Genomic DNA, 24,598 nt, shown 5'->3' on the forward strand with positions numbered 1-24,598 from the left:
TTTCAATCTGTACCTCTCAGCATTGTGGTATTATGATATGAGTGACATGGAACTTTGCTGAGTTGTGGACTGAGGGAAAAAGAAATGTCGATTGTTTGAAACTTTGAAGAGAATATCTTCAAACATGGTACACATTCAAAATACTGTAATAGCAATGCTTTTTTGCTCTCAGTTTATTTTCAGTTCTGTTTTAGAATGAATAATTTCTGCTTTGAAATGAGTATTCATCACCTTTTATGTGTGGGTGGCAACTTTTCAATAAAGGTCAGAAGACTGATGGAGAAAATGTATGTGGTAAAGCAAAGGATGTAATTTATAATGAGGGACAGCTGAGTGTTATATGTACTGTAGAACAAACGCCCATCAAGGATGTGTGGCTGCTTTGCAAAGGTGCTTTGAGTTTTGTGATTGTTAGTGACTACAGTTGTGAATATGCATAAAAATAAGCTGAAAACAAGTTCTGCTTTCTTATGTGTACTCCATTTGCAGCTGAAAAGTCATTCAGCTCCGCTGCTGTGAAGTGTTTGAAAAGGTGTGGCATCTCTTGGCTGATGCTGTTCTTCTGTTAAAAGGGTGGGGCTTTACTGCTACCATTGGTTAATATTTGTTTACATATTCATTAAATGTATCTTCAAAAGAGTAAAAGAAAAATTATGCTTTTGATCATTTAGAAAACCAATCTAGAAGGAATGGCTAAGAAAAAAGAAAAGTTTGACTTTCTTTTCTCTAGGTTGGGCACTGTTTTTTCTTTCCTTCTACTAACTCTCTCTCTCTCATTTGGGCCGTCTTACTTTGTCTTTTTGCCTGTGACTGTCACTGTTCCTCCCTTCCCCCACTTCTCCCTCCTCTTTCTGAGCCTGTGGTACATTCCAGTGAAAAACAGCAAGCTTCAAGCTGCAGTTCATTGTATACTAAAACTTCTATTGGAGCTGCTAATGTCTGGGGCAGATACTGACTCACCACTGAAAAGAATCAAAAGGTTGTCACGGGAAGTCATTTGGTAAGGTGTCCCTTTATTTACTTTTATAGTGTATCAGTAGCTTTACAGTACATTTATTTTTTCCTTTGGAGATTGTGAAATAGATTTTTTTTTGGGTTGTGCTGCTTTGGGATTGCACTTTTTTCCATGACAGAATACTGAGAGAGGAGTCAGTAGATCGAGCTGAGGATGTAGGTCATGTCATGGCAGAGAGCTTGAGGAAACAGAAAATTAATCTCTGCTTTGGATTTGGCTGAGGTTGTTAAATAGTTTTAAAGCTAGTGTGTGCCTTTCAGGGGGTAAATCTAGCATTTCTGAGACTGAGTGACAGCTCTGTCTGAAGTGAGAAAGTAACTGCTTACCTTGCTTGTTAGTAGTTTTATGTAAGTAGTTTTATGTAAGCGTGTATTTGGGTCGGTTGATCGTGCTTACATTACTTTTTTGCACAGTCTGATGGCTCATGTTTATTGCAGTGCCACAAGTGATGCTAAAACAGAGGCAGAAATTACACTGAGTGGCAGAAAGGCCAATTTGGCGCATGAATATTTACTGATCAAAGTAGTATACATACAAAACTACCAAAATTAGTTTTAAACTATTCTGGTAACAGAGTTGAGCTGCTGAATCACAATGCTTGTTTAGAGCTGTCATGCAGAAGTGTTTGTGATTCACAAAAGTCCAGTCTACTGGAATATTGTCAACACCATCTCTTATAACACCATTGATCCAGGTTCAAGAACTCACGTGTCACTCTAAAATGCGCATAGCAGAGTTACTTGGATGGCAAAGCATGAAAACTGAGAATGACAGAATGCATGCAAAGCATGATAAATCCAGACAGTAAAACCCAAAGTGTATTATTTATACCTGTTCAGAATAAATATTCAAAATAGTGATGTAACACAGAAGTTACCAAAAAAGATGTTTAGAGTTACATAAGTTTGTGTGAAAGTATAACATTCTCCCCAAAACTTTTAAAACAATATTTATTTTTCTGATAATAAACACTAACAAGAAGATTCCCACAAGCTTTTAAATCATACACTAGATTAACCACACAGAGCTACAGAATCTCTGGCTTTGTTTTACTGTAGTAACCCCTGGATGCATAGTATCAAGGCCCGCCTAAACTCCACCCAGCACCAAGTGATGTTTTTCTAAATCAATGAATAGTCATGTTGATGTCTTCTTTGTCCACATGAATATTCAGCTGGCATTCTAAGAATGTGGTAAACAAATCGTTTTAACTTTTTAGTCTATTAAAGAGAAGATTATTTCATCAAATTTGATACAGCAGATCTGTAAAACGTGTAGAAAATAAAACACACCATTTACCCTTTTACTCAATGTAGTGCAATCTCAGAATTGGTACATCATTTGCTGGGGATGTGGGGGGGGGGGGGCACAGCCCTCCCTGTAAAAACATAAAAAAATACATTATGCTCCTGTACTGTTGTGTGGTGGCCATGGTCTAGGCAGCCCTTGTTACTGTGCACCCGGCAGGGTACAAACATACATCAATCAACAAGCAATATATGCATGATGTCACTGGCAAAACTGCATGGCATTTCAATCATGCGTCATTTCCATATTACATCACTGCCATTTTGCATGTCAATCATGCAGGCCTTGCCCATTTCTGCACAAAACGTCCAGGGGGTTACCACAGTAAAACATTACCGAATCTCTGCCAACCATACATAATTGATCTTAAATAGACAATGCTCCGTTTTTTTTGGGGGGGGGTGGGTGATTATTACTACTGCCACCTGAGCTGTCTGATTTTGCATTGTTACTAGTGATAACATTCCAGACAAAATATGTAAGAGGCAGAAAGTATTTTAATTAATTTATTTGGTTAGTGGGCAGATGGGTTTGCAAGGTGTGACCTGACCAATTGAACTTTTACAGACACAACCCAAGGTACAAGGTATTTGTAAGTGTTCAAACAGTAATGCGATTGGCAGTTTATACATACTTACAGTCTGAAGATACGATACCTGCAGTATGACCTCAGAAATGTGTACCTTTTGAATATAATAGTGGTTACAGACGTTTTAGAGTTGCACATTGATTGTAAGCTGCTGAAATGGGTATGCTGAGGGTTGCAGTTCATTTTTTATATTGTATATTTTTTTAACAAACAATACACCTGATTGTGGTCAGTACTGCACTGTTACTATTTAATTTTAAATTGAATTAAATATACACTGTTCTCCTGTAACTGCAAGTACAAGAGCTAACTATGCTATACGGACAGCCTAGAAAGAGAAAAAGTATATCGCAGCCTGTGTCTCTTATTCACAATTGTTTTTATAAAATAAATACTTAATGGTGTCTCCTCTTCTGTTTAATTTAACAAAGGAGAAAATATGTACTCTATGTAACATGTATGTAATTTCCTGACTATGTGGAGCTTTTCTCCCCGGGCCTCCGCTGAAAATGGACATGTATCCAGACGGACCATCCCGGTCAACAAATGTAAAATAAATAAATAAAATAGATGCATGCAGTAGAGAAGAACATTTTTATTTATTTTTGTACAAGGACTATCTTGTGTTGATGTTGTTATTTAAGGCATTTGGCTTGATTAAAAGGTAAGAGAATACCCTTATTGTAAAAGGTTTCAGGTATGGTTTATTTCTAAGCCTGTCAGGTAGCTGGTTCTATATGGCTGGTCCAAGTAGGCTAATAAACTCTTTGAACCTTTTCCCCCTAAAATGGCACCAATTTCAGTGGCAAGGCAGTTGCATAACTTGAGTTTTACAGACAAAATGATTGTAGCATCCGTGTTTGTACATAGCACAGCTGTTAGTGCTGTTTGAGTGCTTGGAAGAATGTAACCCTTAAACAGTTTCTATACTCACTGAATGACAAAGTGATTCTGAAACTAGCGATATCATGCAAACGCCAGTTACACTATTATGACTTGTCCATAGAGACAGAAGGAGATCTGAAATGCAGCCATGTCATTTAGCATCTCTTAAAATAGCTTGTTTAAATGGGATGAACCGGTTTCCTGGTGTGACCAGTGTGGCTGTTATGTTTCCATCTCTGTTCAGTACGGATACGGACAAGGCTTCATATCCGTTCTCATCGTGTAGTAATAGTCCCAGATTGATGCTTACTATGGACATGGTTTCATATACACACTAAGTATGTGGATATACTTTCATATCAGTGCTAAATGTGGATACAGTTTCCTGTCCAAGTTTACACTTTGGTTCTGGTTTGCTATCTTAGCTGACAGTCTTCTTCTTCTTTTGGCTGCTCCCATTAGGGGTCGCCACAGCAGATGAACTGTTTCCATTTCTTCCTGTCCTCTGCATCTGTGCCTTGGAATTCACATCAATATTCAGTGTGGCTGTTTATTCATATCTAGTGTTGTGATGTGGGAATAACTTCATGTCAATGTTTACTGCAGATTTAGTTCCATGCTTACAATCTTACTGCACTTATGATTTCATATCAGTGCGGAGTGTGGATATATTTTCTTGTCCAAGCTTACAGCATGGTTATGCTTTCATATCTAAACTTACAAAGTGAATATGTTTTATATCACTGTTCATTGTGGATATGGATTCCTATTCATATGGTTTTTAGATCATTAAGCAAAATGGATATTTTTTTCATGCTAAGATATAGTTGTCTGGCAGTGGTCCAAATGCCAGAGCCAGACAGTATTGTATGTTATGCTTTCCTTTTTCCCTTCAGAGGAATGTTGCTTCTCCTCTGCCATTGTGATGAAGGTTTGGATAAACCTGATTTAGTATCTTAATAATCATGTTGTATGATGCGTTAAACTGTGTGTTGACTCAAGCACATGGTGTGCTTTGATACAATGTTGCACTGTTTGTTATTTTGTAACTACTGGGCCTTTCTGTGCAAATTGCTGCATTTTCTAACACTGGGACTCAGGTTGTGGTATCATCTTCTTCTACTTTCAAGTGCTTTACTTGAAGTTTTTTATGCTAATTTTAAGTGCATTTGGATGCCAGTATTGGGATGTCATTTTGTAGAATACATCCATTATATTGTTTGGATGAATATTTAGAACTGTTTAACCAATGCAGGTTTTGGCTAGCAACTTGGATTTATTTTGTTTTTTGAATTTTGTACAAGTTTAAGGGGTTCAAGTATTGTGGATTAATTGTGCCAGGAGTGGATTTCAGCAGCACAACACATTATAGAGTTTTAGATTTTAAAGCATCCTGGATGTTGTACTCATTTGCGACATGTTACAAAGTTTTTAATGTAAAACATGTACAGAAATGTTTTATTATTATTACAACTGTGTTTATAATATGTTATTAATTGCTGATTTCAGTTCAAATTTTACTTGTAAAATTTAACTTTAACATACACAATTCAACATGCCTATTAAGGTTATTATTAATTTAGTTATTGTATGCCAGTTCTGATATTGTTCAGTGCTCAAGATTAAGCACTTCAGTAAAGCTGTTTTGGCTGACTGATTTGATATCTGATCCACGCTTACAATGTGGGTATGGTTTTGCATGAGTGTTCAGTGTGGATACGGTTTCCTCTTCCTGCTGACATGATTGCAGTGATTTCCTGTCTCTACTAAAGTTGTGGATATGTTTTCTAATGCAGGCTATGTTTTGAATTAGACAATAACTAATCAACACAGTATGCAGTTTGCCAGTAAGCATTTGGTTGACACAGAACAATTCTTTTTCTAAACTTGATGCATGATGCCACTAGGTGATGGGCATTTCAGAGGAGAAATCGTACAGCTATCTACTGCTAAACTTTCAGAAAGCAGCAACCCACATCTAGGCAGAGATACCAGCCATGTGCTCAAAGCCCTTCTCCAAGTAGGCAGAATGTGGCACAGTGAAAAAAGTCAAACTGCACCAAAGCTCACACACCAAAAAGTTTAATAAGAGGCAAAACAAAGAAACAATATGTGAGCGCTTTCACAACTAACCAGGTTGCTTCATCAGACAAAATAAAGTGCTCAATAGCGTTTAAATAGCAACTGGCACCCATCAGGTAGCCTCAATTAATGCAATCAAATACTGTTTTAAATTCAAACTGACTAACCAAATACCTCTGCAGAAGCCTAAAGTTCATGTCTGCTAACTGCCATACTGCAACTAAATGACATTATCAGAACATATATGCTGTATATAAGAGTTAACGTTAATAAGCATACCTAAATCATATGCTATAATGAAATTGAGATTAAAAAAAAATACTAAAAGTAAGCAGTAATAAAATCAGAACAGTGTGCATTAATAATAGCCATCTTAATAATGGATATATAATAAATAGTCAAATCATTCTTATAATATATAGATATCTATTCTACTGTGCAAAAGTTAATAGCATATGTAAATATCTAATAGCATTTATGTTTCAAAGGACGTGCTTTAAGAAAAGGTTTAAGGGAAACAACTCCATTTAAACCCGGAGGTTTCTCAGCGTTTAACAGCAGAATCCATTCCTGCTCAATATTTTCTGTGTGATTCTCAATATCTCCCCCTCTAATTTTAGGATAAATCACTTGTAGCACAAAAAAATTAAATATGTGTGTCGGAGCTGTGGAACTTACATGACTAGCTAATGCACTGCATTCTTAGTATTCATAGATTCATAGATTATTACTAGGCTAGCTGTCCTCATGGACCATTTTTAAGCCTAGCCAGTTACCCCCTATGAGAATCAAACCCTGCACCTTGTGCTTCTAAGGTAAACACCTTAACCATTACACCACCCTCCCAGCCCTTTCTTACTCTTAATAGCCCTGATGTGTTCAAGGATCCTGTCTTTAAACATTCTATTGGTTTTACCCACATAGAATGAGTGGCACGTAACACAAAAGGAAACAAACCACATGGGTAGTGCGACAGTTGGCAAAACATTTGCTCTTGATGGTATAACCTAAAGTGGGATGAGTATAACTAATGCTCGTGTGTATATATTGACATGCCAGACAATGTCTACAGGAAAAAGTGCCAAGGCGTTCGTTATTGGCTGCTGTATAGGAGCTCCCTTTGTTGCAAAGCTGTTGTTTCAACTAAACATTATTCCTAAATGAGAAAGAGGGAGACTTTCCAACATTAGCTGTCAAGTCAGGAGTCTCTTCAAATATACTCCAATGTTTCTTGATGATGCTAGTGTATTCATTAATATCACTTGAGTATTGCATGCTAACTCTAAATCTGTTTATATTTTGTTGTTTTATCATCATCTTGCTGGCTATAATCCCTGTCTAAAAACTCTAACTTAGCGCAGCACAGCTAGCCCTGAACACAGCTATCATAATCATCATTATAATTATAATTATAATATAATAATAATAATTATCATGCGCTATGCTTTTGCAGAAGGGGCATTGCCTTCTGTGCTGTTGGTGATGACAAGAGCTTAGTTAGTGACTTTGGTGTCAGCTGCTAAGTAAGGGGTGTGTGGATGTGAGTGGCCAGCTCTCCTGTCTCAGGATTGCTTCTGGATTTTACACTACCTGATACCTCCTCTGCAGAGATCATAGGGTACTGTCAGAAGGCAGATAAGTGTGGCATGCAGACATAACATCCTTACCATGATGAGCACATGGAAACCTGGGCTGTAGCTGCCTAATTGACATTATTTGAGGGGTTCATCTTCCAGCCTGTGCCCCTAAAGGGAATAATAAGGCAGTGGATCATAGACAAACCCCTTTACAATTGCTTGCCTACTCCTCGGTTTCCAACTAAATAAAGGCATCTAGCATCTTGTAAAAGAACAAGAGGGCAAGAAATAATTTATTACATTCTGGCTTCATTTAAGAGCTGCATTTCTATTGCAGACAAAATTTAGAATCTGGAGTTAACAATATGGACCAGAGAGCTGTCCTTGTGGCACTTTTTTCTGAAAAGGCACATAGAGCTATGGGCTTTCAAACACTGCATAATTACAGCAGAAAAGTATTTCGCCAGCAATCCAAGCTAAAGGAATAAGTACAATGTTTATTGTTGGCACAGTATTCACTTCTGTGTTTGGCAAGTGATCCATAATTCATGAAGTATCCCCATTTTACAACCTTAAACAAGTTGATATATTTTGCTCTTTGACTGGACACTAAGGATAAATTCCCATTCTTAACTGCTCATGCAGTTAGAGAAGTTTTTCATTCATTCCCAACAATTGTCTCTAAATGGTCTTTTCTAAAATTGAATGCCTACGTTTGACTAGAACACCCTTCCATCATTTTACTGTCTTTCTTGCACCTTTAGGAGTTTACCCACTGTGTCTTCTTTAGTGGATAAGCTGATCTCTCTCAGTGCGTTAGACTTGTATAATAAAATCTCCGATTTCTGCTGAAGATTTCAGTTTCTTGTACCTGACACATTTTCCTTCAGTTGAAGAGGAAAGGGCATCTTGTCTCATATCTTGCTTTGAGTTACTGCATTTGTAAGCAGAAGTTCTAGCTCCATTGACCATTATTTGCATCCTCACCTTCATATTTTGTTTGCTGCAACTTTAGGGCTTGTGCAGTCATGCTCATCTCTGCATAACTGGCATGTGGATGTAACAGTGCACTTTCAGCAGCACTGTCATCCCAGTATCAGTGAGTATAAGGAAATCTGTTTGCAGTGCCTTGTTAACTATGGAAGGTATGTCCTAAAGATCCAAAAAAAATATATATATATTACTCCCTGGTATTCTTTCCCTTATTAGACTGATAATTGAATATACAGCTTTATTTATTTATCTGTCTCATCAAACATGTATCCCAGCTTCAAAGACCTCATTGTTTCGTAAGACTCAAGGAGCTAGTTTCCTGTAGGTTATTCAATTAGATTAAAGTGTCTTTCTCTCTCTCACACTTTTTTTGTCTCACATAAAATCCTTCTATTTTGTCTGTCAGGTCATTAAAGACCATTTTACTAGGTTCCATGCACCTCAGAAATACTGCTACTGTCTGGAACACATTCCAAAGCTCTCACCTTACATTGCCACATAAAGAAGACTTCTTGGAGGGACAGGTCCATTACCCCCAAGGATTTCCAACTTGCAGAACAAATTTTCTTTCTATTTTAAATGGTTTAAGACCTTAGCTTTCTTCAAGTTAAGGGCAGAGGTTGGCCATTTGGCCTAATAGATGAGGTGTTTGACTTCAGATCAGAAGAATGTAAGCTCAAGTCCTGTCATGGTTGTCTAAAACCAAGACAACAGTTTTGTGTGCCTCCATGGTATGGTGGTAGAGCACTGGACTCCAGAGAACAGATAGGTGATATTTTTGGCATTATAGTTAAGGTGTTTACTTCACAGACAAGGAGTACAGGGTTTGATTGTCCTCAAGGGAAATTAGCTAGGCTTAAAATGATCCACAAGGGCAACTAACCTATGAACCAGTGTACTAGGCAGGTGTGGTACTGGACTCCACTGTAGACGTAGGTGACTGCTGTAGTTTTGAATCTAGGTTCCTCTAGTTTGAAGTTAGTTATCCTAGTGTCTGAGATGCACTCCAAGTGACTGACATAATGGTTAAGTTCTGTAATTCAGAGATCCAAGGAACAGGGTTTGATTCTGACAACTGGTTATCGGCTAGACTAGTAAAAGTATGCAGACTGATACACTAGTATTTACCCAGGATCCTAATGACGTAATAATTTTGTGTAAATTTACCACTGGGATTAGTAGTGTAAGCTTTATCAAGAAGGGAAGTAAATGTACAGACTATGCTTCCAGGGATACACGGCTGGGCTATTCATGTTTGTTCAAACTCTGTTAATCGCTTTCATTCAGAGGCATGACGTAATTTGAGAAGAATTTCCTTGTGTATGTTTATTTTATGATTTATAACTAACTTTAATAACGTTACATAAAAGTTCGCAAAGAAAGCACAATTAACTTGTTTTCCATGCAGTACTTAATAACAAAGACAGGATAGTGCATGTATTGGTGACAAACTAGATTTCTCTGCCTTTGTATATAGGTTCATAGGTTTATACTAGGCTATCTGCCCTAAGGCATTTATAAGCCTAGCCCAAATTTTTGTGGCTTACGCCACCCCTTATATGAAAAAATACTGTGCCCATTAGTTTGTTGTGCCTCTGTCCAGCAGTGACACAGAGATGATTCCCGGGATAAACCTACGATCTCCCATCCACAGGTCAAGATTTCTCTTGAACAGAGCCAGCGAGGTGCTCTGCCTCACATGGACCGGGATTGTATTCCACAGCATAGGGAGTCTCTGAGTGATAAATCTATCCCTCCAGCACATCATATTTATATCCGTGCTAAGGTTTAAGTTGCTTGCTCTAGTGGTTTTGGTGGATTTGGATTTTTTGAGGTGGAGCATGTCCATTAATTCCGGGTTGGACATGGCCTTGTATGTCAGGCACATGTCACCTCTGAGCAGATGGTATGCAACTGAATAGAGCTGGAGTTTCTTCAATCTGGCAGCATATGACAGATTTTGGAGTCCCTTTATCCTTTTGGTGAGGAAATTTTGGGGTCTCTCCAATTGCTGCAGATGTCTGGTGAGATACATCCCGAAGGGGGCATTGTACTCTATCATTGGTCTGATAAGTGAAGAGTACAGGGGAACAATGACCTCACTAGATCTGGATGTGAATCCCTTCATGATCAGGTGGGCAATGTAGAAGGTCTTTCTAACCACTTTAGCAACGTGAGTGTCAAAAGAAAGGCCACTGTCAACCTGGGTCCCCAGGTCCCTGATAACCTCTTCTGTGCTTAGTGGATTGCCACCTATATGGTAGCTTGGGGTTACCTTGTTTTTCCCAAAGGGTATGACTATACATTTTTGGCGTTTAACTTCAGGCCATGGCTCTGGCACCAGCTATCTGTTTCTGTGAGTCCCTTCTGAAGGATATCCGTGTCCGATGCACTTTCCACTATGGCCCAGTTTGCAGTCGTCAGCAAACTTTGTCAGCCAAAGTCCTCCCATGTTGGCCTGTACTTCTGAGAAGTAGATGCCAAACAATAGGGGGCCAAGGACCGAGCCCTGTGGGACACCACTTGTGACCGGCTTGGAGTCTGACATAGCGCCAGCAACTCTAACCCTGTGGGTTCTGTCCTTAAGCCAGTTTGCAACCCATCTTGTGACATATGGGTTTACATTTAAGCTGGTAAGTTTTTCTACAATACCCGAGTGGGGTTTTGTGTCGAAAGCCTTTGCAAGGTCAAGGTAGGCTGTATGGACTGCCTTTCCCTCATCAATGGCCTTGGTGACTGTTTCGAAGAAGTCGACCAAGTTCAAAAGGCATGATCTGCCCTTGACGAAGCCAAACTGGGTCGGGTCCAATGTCTGCAAGTCCCCTATATCTTTGTTTATGAGCTCCATTATGATCCTCTCCATAGCTTTGCAGACTAGACTTGTTAAGCTTATGGGGCGGTAATTACCAGGGTCCGTAGAGGCACCGCCTTTGTGGAGTTGGACCACAGTTGCCATACGCCACTCCTTGGGCACGTATCCTGTGGTAAGGCTGAGATTAAACAGCTGCCTTATGTGCGGGTTTAATTCCTCATTTAGCTCGTGTAGCACACAGCCGGGGACACCATCTGGTCCCATTGATGCTGTGTTTTTAGCTTTAGAGAGAGCAGCTTTCACCTGCGCATTTGAGATGTCTGGGAGGCTACACTCCGCTGAGTTAGTTATCTCTCCTTTAGGGGGGGAGAGGGGGGGTGCAGTTTGCACTGAACCTGTCTGCCAGTATGTTGGCAATGTCTGTGGGTTCAGTGATTTTTGTATCATTTTGGACTAATTCTGAGCATATCTAGGAGTTTCCACCCAAGGTTCCTAACATAGCTGAAAAAGGCCTTATGATTGTTCTTTGAATCCATGGCAATTTTTCTCTCAAAATTGGCCTTAGTTGATTTTATGAGTGCTCGTATTTTTTTACTAATAATGATCAGGGGTGATATGAGTGCTCGTATTTTTTTACTAATAATGATCAGGGGTGACTTCCCTTTTATGGATTTTGTTCTATAATGTAATAGCTTTCTCCTCTTATTGTAAAGTTTGTTAATGGCTGGGGTCCACCAGACTGGACGTTTGCCCTTTGTGGAAAGAGTCTTGGTTTTATTTGGGATTGCCTGATCCATGCAGTCCTGGAGGTGTTCATAGAAGGCATTTGTAAGGGCTTCCGCAGCTTGGGTTGTGGTTTCCACTGGCTCAGGGGCCTTGAAGAATACCACACCAGTCTTGAGTAGTGAGAAGTTTGCTTTAGAGAAGTTCTTCACTGTGGTCTTTTTTGTTGGGGGGGGGGGCGGGATGTGGATTTCCAGTGAGATTAGTTTATGATCAGATCTCACCAATGAGGGATATACTTCCGGTGTGGAGCATTTTGTCCCCATGTTTGTGATAATGAGATCTAGTATATTTTCTCCTCCCGTGGGAACAGTGACTAGCTGTTCCATGGCATTTGAATTTATGAACTCCAGGAACCGTTGGGCTAGAAAGTTAGGGCTTTGAGTAATGTTCCCAGTCTATATTCGGGTAGTTGAAGTCACCCAATATGATGGTGTTTGGAGATACATTTATACCCTCCAGTGTCTTCAGGAAGGCTGTGTGGGGTTCCTGACATTGAGAGGGTGGCCTGTAGCATGCTACGATTTGTAGAGCAGTTTTGCCTATGGTTAGTTGCACCTGGATGGTTTCCAAAGCTTCGTGCGTTGCCACCAACCTGGAGGTGTGGGTATCCTGTAGCATGCTACGATTTGTAGAGCAGTTTTGCCTGTGGTTAGTTGCACCTGGATGGTTTCCAAAGCTTCGTGCGTTGCCACCAACCTGGAGGTGTGGGTATCCTTTATGAATATGGATACACCCCCTCCTTTTGTGGTGTGGTCCGGGTTTTGGGGCCGGAACGCATGATATGAGGTAAAACCTAATAGTGCCGGGGTGCTCTCAGGAGCCTTGAACCAGGTTTCAGTTACAGCACAGACATCGATGTTCTCCATACTGAGAAGGGCCTCGAGTGCATGCATTTTGAGATTTAGACTTCTGGCATTGAGCAGCATTACTCTCAGTTTCTTCCCATTTTTGTTTTCTAGGGTGGTAGGTTTAGAATTTGAGCCTTGCCTAAAAAAGGCACTATGGGGGTGGCAAGAGCCTTAGCCAATATCCGGAATCCCAGGGGTGACGGGTGCAAGCCGTCCCTTGCGAAGCAGCGTGGCTTGTCAAGCATGTCATCCCAGTCAGACAGACACTGGATCCCCTTTGAATGACACCAGACATTAAGCCAATTGTTAAAGCTGATCATCTTGTCTCTATATTGTGGCATCATTCTTGGTGAACGAAGGATACTGCTCAAGGTCAGGGTCATACCTGCCTGGGCTACATAATCAGAGAGCTCCTCTATGTCTCTTTTCATGTAGTCCAGGGAGGTACATCTCAGGTCGTTCACACCAGCATGGACAATGACTGTGTCATATTTGTACTTGCCGTGGAGTGACCCGAGTGCTTGTGTTATGTGGCGGATTCTAGCGCCCGATAGGCAGCTTACTGTGACCCTCTCCTTGTTCAGCCTGGTGAGTGGGACATCAGTGTGTCTGACTATGGAGTCACCTATGACAAGTATGTTTGGTGTTGTATTTGGCCTTAAGGGAGCTTACTGTGACCCTCTCCTTGTTCAGCCTGGTGAGTGGGACGTCAGTGTGTCTGACTATGGAGTCCCCTATGACAAGTATGTTTGGTGTTGTATTTGGCCTTAAGGGCTGTGACTGCTTTGCACACTGCTTTTGTGGTTTATGTGTTGCTTGTGGGGTGTCTTGAGGTAGCAGTTGTTTGGGTGTCTGCTTTGGAGGCCTCTGCTGTTTAGGTAAATTTTTACTTAGAGCCTCCGAGTATGTCTTTGTGTGTTTGTGTTGATTCAGTGGTGTGGTAGCATTTGAGGCTGGTTTTGTGGTGTGTGTAGTTGCCTTCTCCTCCTGTCTGGTCTTGCCAGTCCTGAGTTGAGAGAGCTCAGCCTCCAGTTTGGCTAAATAGCTGCATCTCTCGCAAGTATTTGTGTTATGTGGGAGGAGGAGAGGGTTGTCTGTGTACATGAGGCAGTTATAAAATTGCCTCAAGATTCCCAGATTCACCAGCTGGACCGGAGAGGAGATTGACAACTGACCTTTGGACATGCTAGAATAATATTGGGAATTCCATAATAATTGAAAACAAGGGCCAGTGGGGAGTGAGGGTGTAGTGCTTTTAATTTTTAGTGCTGACTTATATAATTGCTTTAGTGAGCAAGTGCCAGGTAACTTAAGTGCAATGTGTTACAGGTAACTTAAATGCAAAAACGACAAACAGTAACTTTCAAGTGAAACAAGGAACTAGTACAGTAAGCAATGCAGATATCACTAGTGATCCACAGAAGCTGAGAAGCCGTATTAGGTGGAATTAGCTTCCAGGGAAATAACAAGCAAACAAACAACAAGCATATAAGCAAAGCTAGATTCAGCAGGCCTGGATCTAGTCTTTGCTAGAGCAAACAAGGTGTACCAATTTCAGTAAGATACAGTTCAAATATTCAGGCACTATAAACCTTTAACCAGAAATTCCCAGCTCAGAAGGGCAGAGTCCAGCCTCTTCTCCCACAAGAGTACAGACCACGAACCTTCTTAATCTAAAATAACTGGCCTGAAGCCCAAGTGCCTAAACCAGAACTAATACTCTTGGACACTGGGCTCTCAATCAGCAGTTCCCAACTTAGAAGGGTGAAAGCTACCTGTCCTGCCACCACAGTGCTTGCCACAAACCTTCCTAATGTAAAACAACTGGTCTGAAGCCCAAGTGCTTAATCCAAGAGACTTAGAATGATAGCTACACTTTAATCAAGTTACAACCAAGCAGTAATAAATACAATTGAATACTTTAGAGAATGTCTGGATTAGTGCTCAAGTTACACAAACAAAGCTAGATCCAGCAGGCCCGAATCCAGTCTATGCCACAGCAAACAAGGCGCACCAACTTTGGTAAGAAGCAGTTCAGATATGCATGCACTATAAGCCTTTAACCAGAAATTCCCAGCTCAGAAGGGCAGTGTCCAGCCTCTCCTCCCACAAGAGTGCAGACCACGAACCCTCTTAATGTAAAATAACTGGCCTGAAAGCCCAAGTGCTTAAACCAGAATTAATACACTTTTAGAATAACAGACACTGAGCCCTCAATCAGCAGTTCCCAACCTAGAAGGATGTAAGCTACCTGTTCTGCCACAACAGTGTAGACCACAAACCCTCTCAGTGCAAAACAACTGGTCTGAAGCCCAAGTGTTTAAACCAAAAGGCTTAGAATGAGTTACACCAAGCAGTAATAAATACAACTGAGTAGTTTTAAGGTGATGCAAAAGTAAAATGAAGTAGGTAGAAACACAAGTACAGTAAAAGCAGATAATTTTTTATCTGAACAAGTGCTGAGATCAAAGAAACAGATTTGAGTGCTGAAACTAGAAAAATGGCTAGTTATAAGAAAAGAAAAAAAAAACAAGCTAGAAGGCTTCCCTCAAACACAGAAGGGCTTGGGGGCTCAGAAGCCTACAAATAGTCTATACCACTTAACAGGAAAGGCAGGAAATAAGCTGAATTTTTTTTTGTTTTGTTTTGGGTTTTTTTTGTCTGTTTCCCAGATGCTCTCTTTGTACACAGTAGGAGTGCCTGAAATCAGAATACGATCTCACTGCACTCAGTTGAGTGAGCAAATGAGATGGGCCCAGAGGCAGGCTGAGGGGGGGGGGCAGTTTCAAGGCCACCAAGATTAACACCAAAACAAAAACAGGGAGGGTGGGTGGGAATAACTGAAGAGCAGATTAACTGCCACTTGAGTTAAATATTCCTTCAACACAGTTTAAATCAAATTAAATACTGTATTTTAAAAAAAAAGTGCAGATAAAGGTACTTAAATTCTCTTATACGTCCAGTTGAATATAACCAAGTTCTTAGCCGGCCAAAGCTGAGGTTTTTAAGCAGGAAATATTTCACAATGCACCACTTAAAAAGGCAAGGACAGGAAATCAAAGAATGTGGCTACCCCCACACCTGTAATTACTAGCAAATAACACACTAGCTTCAGTTCAAGTTACTGAAGAGCAGATTAACTGCCACTTGAGTTAAATATTCCTTCAACACAGTTTAAATCAAATTAAATACTGTATTTTTAAAAAAAAAGTGCAGATAAAGGTACTTAAATTCTCTTGTACGTCCAGTTGAATATAACCAAGTTCTTAGCCGGCCAAAGCTGACAGGTTACTTTGTACTTACGACAGAGTGAGATGGAGAGAAAGTACTACTTGTTTTCTTCCTGATGATTTCAAGCAGCTTAAACATTTAAAAACATTTTCTGAGTCTACCAGATAGTGTGTGCATGCACACACACTCTCACTCACATACACAGTCTCTAGCATGGTTTACTTTGGCTCCATGTTAAATAAATGTAGTCATCTTTTATATTTAGTTTTATTGCTGGTTAAAATTCCCATGGATAAGGATTCTATTGTTTCAATGCTGGGATGTTTGCTGGAAGTCTTGGTATCATATCCTTGCCCTTTATTGGAATGTGCCTTTCATAAGGTTTGCTTCCTGAAACCCTTTTCTTGGCAGGGAAAGTGCTGACATTTCTCTTATTTTTGAAGTCAGTCTGTTTCCATTGGAAGTGTAGGTCAGTATATGTGGTATTGACTCCTGCTTCTGTAAGCTTGGACTTCCTATGTAGTGTTTTTCTTGCTATAATTAAACCTAGCAGTGTAATGATGAATGTGTATGTTTTTTTAGCAGGTTAGCTTCTGTTTCTATAGTGACAAATACCATTATTGGTGTAGAAATAACATATTAAAACGTGTAATTTCGGTTGATTTTCCAGAAACTTAAGTGACATATATCATGTTATGACTATCTGTTCTAGATTTATAACTTGCATTAAATACAGGTGCTTACTGATCATGCATTTTAGTGGCACTTTGTGACTATCTGCTGTAGTCTGTCTTAATGAGTGGCATTATAAAGTCATGTAAGCACATTTGAGGCAAACAGTGTGATCTACGCTGTGACAAACCAAAATGGGTTGTCTTACAAATGTAAGGATTGTATGTTATGTGTATATTAAACTACTGGTGCAGAAGTGTGTGTTGAACTGTATGTAACCACAGTGTACCCTATGGAAAAGAACAGAAATGTATATGGAATATGTGCCTGTGCAAATGTGTGTTTTCATAGTGGACACTGGAACATACAAAGGTAACTTGCAAACTCTAAGAAAATATGTGAATTGTTTTACGATTGTGTTTGTGTTTTTATTTCCCAGTTTCACTGAAGGAGACGGCTAGAGGTTTCTTGCTATTGTCTTGAAACAGAAATAATTACTAGGTTTAAAATATAAAAGTGTTTAACTGTTTTACGACTTCCAGTTCTAGGCAAACATCTGAGAGGTATGTACTTCTCACACAAGAGATGCTAAAAATTCTGTTGGTATCGGTTAGCCTAGGAACTGAAGGCAGATGACAAATAGTGATATCATCCAGATGACCCAGCAGCAATGTTTTGATATTAATTTGGGAAGTCTCTCAGAGACTGGGCATTTTGTATTTGCCTTTGGACCTAGAAGCATCCCATTCATCATCACTTCTGCATGCGTCTTGGTAATAGTAAGTAATCGGGGTACAGTAATCTCTCTTGGATATAGATAGGAATATAGTAAAGATTAGTTTAGATGTTTTCTGTATTTATTTGATACTGTCCCGCAATGTTGTTTTAAAATATTTTCTGTGATTCTGAACTCTGGAGTCACTGTGCTGAGTTATTGAATATTGTCTTGTTCTTTTATTAATTATTATTAAATACATTTAAAACTTTTAATTGTGTCTGGTTTGTCTAGAGATATTTAAGCTCTTAGAGTACTTGGATATGTATTTGGTGACATTGTATAGGCCACTCCAATAGCCTTGCTGTTGGTCACACTTACCATTTGGATAATAGTAACATTACACAATAAAATTGGACACCCGTTGGTAAGGGTCTTAAAGGTAGTTGATAAGAGCTGGCTGGTGGCAGTGATAACTACCTTATAGTCTGGGCAGAAGGGGTATAGCTAGTAAACCTGTGCTAGCCTTCCCCAGGAGTGTCTGTGGGTTTGTATAGAAGTTTTGTGTGTGTGTGTGTGTGTGTGTGTGTGTGTGTGTGTAAGCGTGTCTGTGTGTCAGCTACTTGGGCAGGGACACAAAGCACTGGTTGGACAGAGAGGGTGCTGGAGGTCTTAGCTTGGCTACTTGGCTGAGATCTTAACCCTATAGCTCTGCCAGTGGGAAGTCTTATTGGGGATCTGGAGAAAGAGGGAGAAACCAGCTCCAGACTGACTGTGATCTCTGTGTGCTCTTAAGGGAAATTGTAATTTACTGTGTGTGTATTTGTCATCCTGCCAATGTGTACATCCCTTACTGGTGCTAGTGGTGAGGATTGAGGCATCTTGATTACTGGGCCAGTGCAGGGATGTCACATAGGCTACAACAGTATCACATGAGAAGTAGTTTTGTTTATGGAAAAGTGATACTTTATAAGTTCATAGATAGGTATTAGACATGCATCCCAGAAGGCCATTAAAAAGCCTAGCCCAAATTCCCTGTTGCCCCAAAGCACTGTATGGATAAGTGACTTGCTCAAGGTCTCACAGTAGGCAAATGAACATGAAAAGATTCAAATCTTGTAGCCTTGGTACAGGAAGCAGCCTTGGTATAGGAAGCAGCTCATTAACAAATCCGAACATTCGTCCTCTGCAGTAACTGTCAGAGTTAAGAAGTTTATCTTTATATTGAATACACACCTCACGATGGAAATGCAACCCTCTCCCTATGTCCCACTACCCCACATTTTGCACTGCTAATGAGTGTTCACCGTTAGCAGTTGTGTAAGTGGGAGACCTGCTAACAATAGTACCCATGACTTCACCCTAATGGAAGGATTCAATTGGCTACCAGTACATAACCGAGTAACTTTACTAGTTGGTATTCAGTTATTCAAGCTAATCAAACTTGGCCAATGCCCACTACTAAAAAAAAAAAAAAAAAAAAAAAAAAAACAGCTAATTAGACATTAAACATATAGCTTAATGGAAACCTTGACTCTCATCAGTCATACAAAACCGCAGTGGGAGAAAAATCTTTCCCAAAGGTGGGACTAGCTACCTGGTATTACACCCCAGCAGATACCAGCATGGAAAACGCCCAATAGCTCTTTAAATTTACACTTTAAAAGCACCTCATAAGAGAATCTACCTCTGCATGCTTCTTGTCCACTCAGTGGTGCTTGTTTATTTAAAAGATGTTCAATGTTATGTTTCATTGTAGCATTTTTTTTTCTCGTCACTAAAACAAAATAACTTTTTTAATAAGTAAAAACAAAAATTCCGACTTCTGTAAGGTTATGGAGTTAAAATATTTATTCAAAGGGACAAATCCACACAAATCATAAGTGCTTTCGTCCCTTCAAAGAGACTTTGTCAGATACCCACTACTTCATTCTTTTTATGCATCCTGCCTCAGTTTGAGATAATTTAAAATCAATTATTAAGTAAATACCACCACCGCCTTAAACAGCCATACCCTTAATTCAACTTATGCCCTTGTTCTATTTTGTTTGTAAATGTTCTTACCCTTACTTTTACCAAAACATAAAAAAATGCTAATTTTATGCACACACATAATCAACATAAATAAATACAACTTAATTATTTTAATAGCAAGGATGACATCTGTGTATGAGGAACTTTGGGATGAGCTTTTAAAGTTAAAAGGATATGTTGGTCGATAGAGGGTACCCAGAAAAGATACTTGATATTCAAATTAAAGAAGTATACGAAGGATGGGGGACAAAATGTCACCCTTTGTTAGGTAACGAAATGGTAAGGGCAGGTGAAGTACCACAGAATGTTCATTGTGAAAAAGTCCTAGTTTTAGAACACCATCAGTATTCCAACCATATTAAGGGAATTGTAAAAAGAAATTGGAACATCTTTAAAATGAGCAAAGAGATTTATGAATTAGTGGGACAAAAACCTGCTTTTTCTTATAAAATGGGGAATAATTTTAAACACTTGTTTGAGGGAGGAGCAAATTATTTGGTAAATAAGGGTACAGTTCCATGTGGCCGTTATAAATAATGTAGTTATATTGTTAGAGAAGCATAATTTTGTCCAATGTGTTGCAAAGTAAAGTAGATTTTGCCTATGGAAATTGTTGCAAAGTAAAGTAGATTTTGCCTATGGAAATTGTGCTAAAAGTAAAATTGTTTACTTAGCTAAATGTGAAACCTTTACAGCCTTCTATATAGGGAAGACTGAAAGGGCATTAAAAGTAAGAATATATAAACACATGTATGATATAAGTAAAAAGTAAGAAACACATACCCTTTACACACATTCCTGTACATGTGAAAACTTTAAATGTTTTTCCTTTGGGATCTTAGAAAAGGTGAAAATGAACCCCAGGGGTGGTGACTGACAAAGGTTGCTTATGAAGAGGGAATTAATGTGGCAGCTGAGGTTAAATGCCACATTCTTGCCAGGTCTCAATGACCAAGTTTCCACTCTACCAGTATTAAAAGAGAAAGTGGATGTTTTAACTTAAAAAAACATTTTTAGACAGCTTTAGGATGTTATAAAAATAGTTAAGGTGTATTTCTGTTGATTATGTTTGCATAAAATTAGACTTTTTAATGTTTTGGTAAAAATAAGGGTAGCAACATTTATAAACAAAATAGAACAAGAGCATAAGTTGAATTAAGGGTATGGCTGTTTAAGGTGTTGGTGTTATTTTCTTAATTAATTTGTTTTAATTATCTCACTGAAGCAGGATATATAAAAAGAAAGGAAGTAGTGGGTGTTTTATCTGACAAAGTCTCTTTGAAGGGACAAAAGCGCTTATGATTTGTGTGGATTTTGTACCACTGATTAAATATTTTAACTCCATAACCCTGCAGAAGTTGGAATTTTTGTTTTTACAATTGTTGGATCTACTTTTTGCAACTTTTAATATATAACTATTGGACAAATTTATACATTTATGTCAACCATGCATATTATGACTTGGAATTTATTTTGCCACATTGCAAAAACATATTTTTCACTGTGATAGAAGACCACAAAATGAGGGTCATTGCTGCACATCTTCCTGATTTATTCTTAATGGCCGAAGGAAATGAAGTATGTTTTATAAAATGTCATTGCAGTGTCTTTTAGGACTGTGACTACTTCAGTTAAGTGTACGTCCAAAAAATACTTTTGTAATCTCCTCACAGATTCAAAACTAAAGATAAACATTCTCAGAATACCAGAAATGTGAATCAGCACTCTGTCCAAATGCATGTTTCTGTTTAATGGGTTCTGTAATCCTTCCAAGTACTTCAGTTTAAAAAACATTGTGCCTAGGGTAGAACTGCATTTCTGTGTTTTTGAGAAAGCTAGAAAATGTCATCTTTTCTTTCTGAAACGTTGCATCTAGCATGGAGTGGCTGGATCTGTTACCCATTTACCAGTCTGAAATCTCTCCCACCTAAAAAGTTTGTCTCACTTTGCGCAGATTTTCTGCACTTGCAAAACTTTACTGCCTGTAGCTCGATCTTTTACTAGCTACCCACTTCATCATTACAGTCCCTGAACCCTTTTTTGTTGACCACTTACTGTCAGTAAACATTTTCTTTTTACCGTGCTCTTTCTGTCAGTATTCACAAGCATGCCTTCCATGTGCACATTTATTTTCAGTGTGTTTATACTGCATTACATAAACTAGACAGCGGAATTGTTGTTTTAATTTGTCTTCAAGTGTTGCAATTAACTTAAGACAGCCCCCATGCCCACCATCCCAAGCTTTAAGGAATCCCAAGCTGCCTTAAAGACCATGAGGGTTTTAGCTTCTATCACCATTGTAGTGATTCCATTTGACAACTGCCCTCTCTGTGAAAAAGTATTTCCTCTTTAGCTCATCCGGGTTTTAACAGGGTTCCGTTCATTTGCTGTTCACCTTCCTTCCTGCCCTGTCCTTTCCTTACCTGAGTGATCCCATCACATTTTTCCCCTTGGTGCCCTAGGTGTCTGAATCATACCTGTTTGAACTCCCTTACCTTCTTATGTGATATTCTTTCCATTCCACCACTAAGTAGTCCACTCCCTCTATACCCTCCCCAGTAACTGTGGCCTCCTGTTCCTCTAAAATGCTCCCTTACCTTCTTGTGTGATATTCCTTCCATTCCACCACTAAGTAGTCCGCTCCCTCTATACCCTCCCCAGTAACCGTGGCTTCCTGTTCCTCTCAAATGTCTGCAAAGGTGTCACCTGACCAGTGCCTGAAATAAGGTTCTACCACCTACCAGTTCTGGATTCTGCATCCTTGGCAAATATCCAGACATTTGATTTTACTGTTAACACTCTTTCACACTAATCTGTTGGTTTAGGCTTTCCATGGAGTAAGTAACTTCTAGTTCCTTATCTCATTCTGAATTATTTTGTTTTATGTATTTATTTTGTGACTTCTCTACTTGCTTTTTTCATCTCTGGGTTATTATTTCTGAGGTGTAGTAGCAGCTCCATACACCTCTGTGGGTTGAAGTGAAGTTGCCATGTTACAGGTCATGACCCAAGTTTCCTTATGTTTTTCTTTAGGCTTACTTTCTTGGTCTGCCAGTCTGTAAACTTTGGTGTTAACTACAAAAATACTAAGCCAGTTTTTCATGCTTTGTGTGAAGTTAGAGACTGGTACATTAAATAGGGCTGGGACCAAGAAGGAGTTCTGTAGGACAGTTTTGTTACTTTATTGCTATGTGAGCTCTCCCCCTTATTCATACTGTATTTCCCTTATAATTACCACTTTTCCATTCACCTATACAAGTGTTTACACTCAGTGAGCCATCCCAACTTTGCAAGCAGCCTATGGTGTAAAAATGAGTCCAAGGCAGGTATCATTTCTACATCTCTTCTTGGTGATCTGCTACTTAGCTGTGATTCCATGCTTGAGTTCACTGCACAAAACCATTCTGCACATTTTCAACCATGCTAAAGATACTTTACCACAAAAAGAATTCTGCCATTCAATGTTCGTAGATGCTATATGAAATACTACATTAGTAAGGTAAAATTATTAACGCAAAATATTTAACCAAGTATATAAAACAAATACATATATGTACCTAGTTAATAATGAAGTTTCATCCACCTTTTTATCCAGCATTGTGTTCTACTTGACAACTGTCAGCTTTTATGTACTTGTGCTATTTAGTATCTTAGGTGCCTGAGCTAACATAAGACATAACCTCTTTTACTCAGGTTCACTGTTTGTACACAGTATTATACATTCATAAGCATCTGTATGCATTTGTCAGCTTTATGTATGCTTACTTAATTGGTGAGTTTCATAGTAAACGTCTTATTAAGTTAGCATCCCATTATGTACAGTATTTCCTGTAGCATGTAATATCTGTTTTATGATCAGTATTCCATTTATTCTTGTTTATTAATATGTTTTACATTGCACTGAAGTAGCCTCTATTTTTAGAGCTTTTCTATTTGATTCCACTGAAAACGGGATTGCTGGTTGGATATTTCCATTTGGCTCATAATAAAGTTTATTTATTTGTGTCATGTTAAATGTAAATAATTCTGTTATAGTCCAGCAAATGCAGTTGTAAAATTGTAAGTCATCCCACAGAATTCATACAGGTGTAAAAAGAATCCTACTTAAAGCTCTGAGATTCAGAAACATGCCTTCCACAAGTGTGGGTGGGCTACAAGAAAGATACCAAGGGGAGTGATGAAGCCTGAAGGTTATTTTATCGATTTTTTTTTTTTTTTTTTTTTAACAAGTACGAATTTTTGCAGCTCAGGTAGTACCAAATTAAGAAACCAACTCACAGAAATGACAGAGCGAGAGAGGGGAGAGCTTTCTTTATGTCTGTAAATAGGAATTTTGCAAACTATGGCAGCAAGCATGTAGCATGCATACAACAATGTTTGTGCACATGTGCTACTTTGCAGTGCTACAAAATTGATAAGATATTCTCAGAAATGTTTCTATGCTCTTATGGATTGAAACTGGAACAAAATGGGGAATATAAGAAAGTTAGAAATGGAGTAACAGCAAGCAGAGAGACATACTCCAGGACACATGAAAGGTAAGAGTGGTACTTGGGAGGACTAGGAAGGGTATACTTCTTTTGTGAGACAAGTGACCTTTAAGAAGGATAGCTGGGAAGGATGTAAAAAGAAAGAAAATGGGAAGAGAGTAGAACAGTGGCGGCAGGAACACAAACATAGGTTACAAAGTCCAACAGGGGAGGTGGTGATACAAAGATGGGGTTCACAATGGATATATTGGCATTTATTTAGATAAGAGGGAGGACAGCTGGTAATGGGGGAAAATTTTACAACGAGCAGTGGAAGGAGGTATACACAAGGAAGGCAAACACCAGAATGTGGGATAGGATGAGTGTGCTGCTCCTGAATGACCGCTCTGCCTGTACTGGGCAGATGTCTTTCACCGTCATTACTACCCACACTCCCTGCTAGGCCCTGCCTGAGATGGTGGTGATGGTAATGCCTAGTAGATCTGGCACCATACTTTGCACAAGAACCTTTTTCCAGGTAGCCAGTATGGGCCACAGGCTGTTGATCCACTAAATCCTGTA

At 39.1% G+C, this 24,598-nt stretch overlaps 1 protein-coding gene across 1 annotated transcript in view; it reads left to right on the forward strand.

Moving 5' to 3' along the window:
• Window positions 1–839: 839 nt before the first annotated feature.
• Window positions 840–24,598, forward strand: part of PLD2 (phospholipase D2) — a 716,894-nt gene continuing 693,135 nt past the window's right edge. Inside the window, exon 1 of the mRNA XM_044077075.1 lies at window positions 840–1,000. The gene's annotated coding sequence lies outside the window, so the exon portion shown is untranslated. The remainder of the gene's footprint in view (window positions 1,001–24,598) is intronic.

The sequence above is a fragment of the Protopterus annectens genome, chromosome 7.part0, assembly GCF_019279795.1.
Source record: "Protopterus annectens isolate FY-2018-M chromosome 7.part0, PAN1.0, whole genome shotgun sequence".
Lineage (NCBI taxonomy): Eukaryota > Metazoa > Chordata > Ceratodontiformes > Protopteridae > Protopterus > Protopterus annectens.